This window comes from Rhea americana, unplaced genomic scaffold (genome assembly GCF_003343005.1).
Source record: "Rhea americana isolate MKP2758 unplaced genomic scaffold, rheAme1 scaffold_253, whole genome shotgun sequence".
Lineage (NCBI taxonomy): Eukaryota > Metazoa > Chordata > Aves > Rheiformes > Rheidae > Rhea > Rhea americana.
In genome coordinates this window covers 1132416-1134657 of record NW_028186372.1, presented here as the reverse complement: position 1 = coordinate 1134657, position 2242 = coordinate 1132416, and positions in this window count along the sequence as shown.

Below are 2242 nucleotides of genomic sequence, written 5' to 3'. Positions count from 1 at the left end.
TTTTGGAGGGAGGGGGTGGTACTTTTTGTTTGTTTGTTTGTTTTTCCCACCTAGAATTCGTCTTAGAGATGGATACAGAGCGTTACAAAGTTGCAGCAACCCAGTCCCCGCGCACTGATGATTTCGTTTCCGGTTATCTGCAAAATGAGGTTTAAGCCAATTTCGTGCTTAATGCTAAAGAGAGGGATTCATATTTCCCTCCTAGATGCGTGCCATTCCTGGGATCTCTTTGTCATCATGCTGTAGGATGCTGCTTTAGTTTGCCTGAAAACTCTCACTAAGATTTGTATATAGCGGTTAAGGACGATGTGAAATTTCAGAGCTATCGGATGTTTTGTCTGAAAAAAAAACCATCTTTCCGTGATAAGTCCGCATTAAGCTGTTCAGAGCCTGGCTCACATTTAACCCGAAGAACCACTATAGGTAGCAAAATGCGCATTTGCTGCTAATCCCTTTCCTTCACTGCTTTGAGTAATAAAATGCCTCTTCGGGAGAAGCGGCACTTTCTTCCTGAATTACACCATTTTAGGAAAGTACATACACGATTTGCTTAACTTTACCAAGTTGGGATCTCTTTTGCCACACATCGCTATGTTTTCTGTTGCATTTAAAGGCTGGCGCAAAATGGCATGAGCTTGCTTGAGCCCTGTATTGCAGGTGAGCTCTGCGACCCTTCCTGCGAGCGGATTTCCCGGCGTTAAGCTAATAAATAAAAGCTCCCGACGTCCCCAGGAAATACGGCCCCCTCCGCGGGCGCTGCCGTGGGGCCGCCGGCACGCAGCGCTGCTCCGCGGCCGCGGCCGCCGCGCCGCCTCCGAGCGCGCCCGCGCCCTCCCCGCTCCGGCGGAGCGAGCTGGCGCGGAGATGTTTATCCTGAGACGCAAAATGGGTTGTTGAAAAACAAGCCATGTGCAAATAGTTTAATTTTCCGTTTTGATGCTTATCTTTGTCTCCCGAATTTCATGGGAGAGGCTTTAATTGGCGCGTGGGTAATAGTTCCTAAATAATCCCTTATTAGATGACTCCAGATGAGTTGCGAACCAATAACGTCTTACTTCCAAAAGTGAAAGTAGGATTCGAAGGCTCGGGTCAGTTTTTGTCAAAGGGCTCGTTTGAGCATCTTTAAGTTTGCTGAAAAAGCTAATTAAAGAATGTTTGAAGGTTAAAGCCATTATTCCGTGCCGTTGTCGTGCTACAAGTGAGCCGAGTTTTGTGAAAACACAAAGGGCAGAAGTCACAGAGGTGGATTACTGTCAGTCCGGGCTACAGAGGCACAGAGAACTGTGGCATTAATTCCTATAGAAAGGTAGACAAACACAGTCACTGACTAACAACTTTCCCGCAGCGCCCCATTGTCTAAGCACTTTCTTTTGCTTTGGGGCTCTCCTCCAGTTGATACAGTCGTAACCAGATCCCAAACTAGGTAGCAGGGAGACTTACGGATGCAGAATTCTTGACCTGTGAAACCATTTACAAGACAAAACTAGCTATGTTTCATGTTTCCATCTAAAATGCTTTTTTTTCCCCTTCTGTGTTGCTAATGTATTCGTTACTTAGCAGAAGTTAGCGATTCACAAGAACTCCGCGAGAGCCCAGAGTACCCTAGGTACTTGCTAACTTCCAGTTGCTGTTGCCTGATGCACTCTTCAGACTCAAGCTCGGGCATTCTTGCAGAAAGAGCTAGGTAAAGATCCTTATTTATTGTAACAATTCTGGAGAAACTAAGCAACTTTGATGGTGAATACACCGTGTTCAGCCCCGCTACTGTGGGCTCCGCACTGTGCGGGTGTGCGTTAGGGTGCAGCAACATGCCTGCGTACTAACATGCCTGGAAATACTGTATGCTAATCCCCATGTCCGTTAGGACCAGTTTGCTCCTTTGTGTGTGTGTGTGTGTGTGTGTGTGTGTGTGTGTGTGTGGACAGCAGATTGCAAAATAACGCACACAAAGATACACATGTATAATACACGGCCAGGTCTCCTTAGCCTCGCTTTTCCATCGCCATTGCCTTCGCCTCCGAGCTGTTTTGCCCCGCTCTCTCTTAAACTCTAGATTTTTAGGTCTGGCTACGACTACAGATCTCCCCAAATTCAAAGAAACAGATGTTTGGGCTGATTAGGGATGGGGCGCGGGGAGGGGGGGGAGGGAGGGGAGGAGAGAATCCTGCAGCTGCAACTCAGAGAAATATATTGATAAAATATTTCACTAGTAATAAATACGCAGAGATCAGCTCGACCTTGC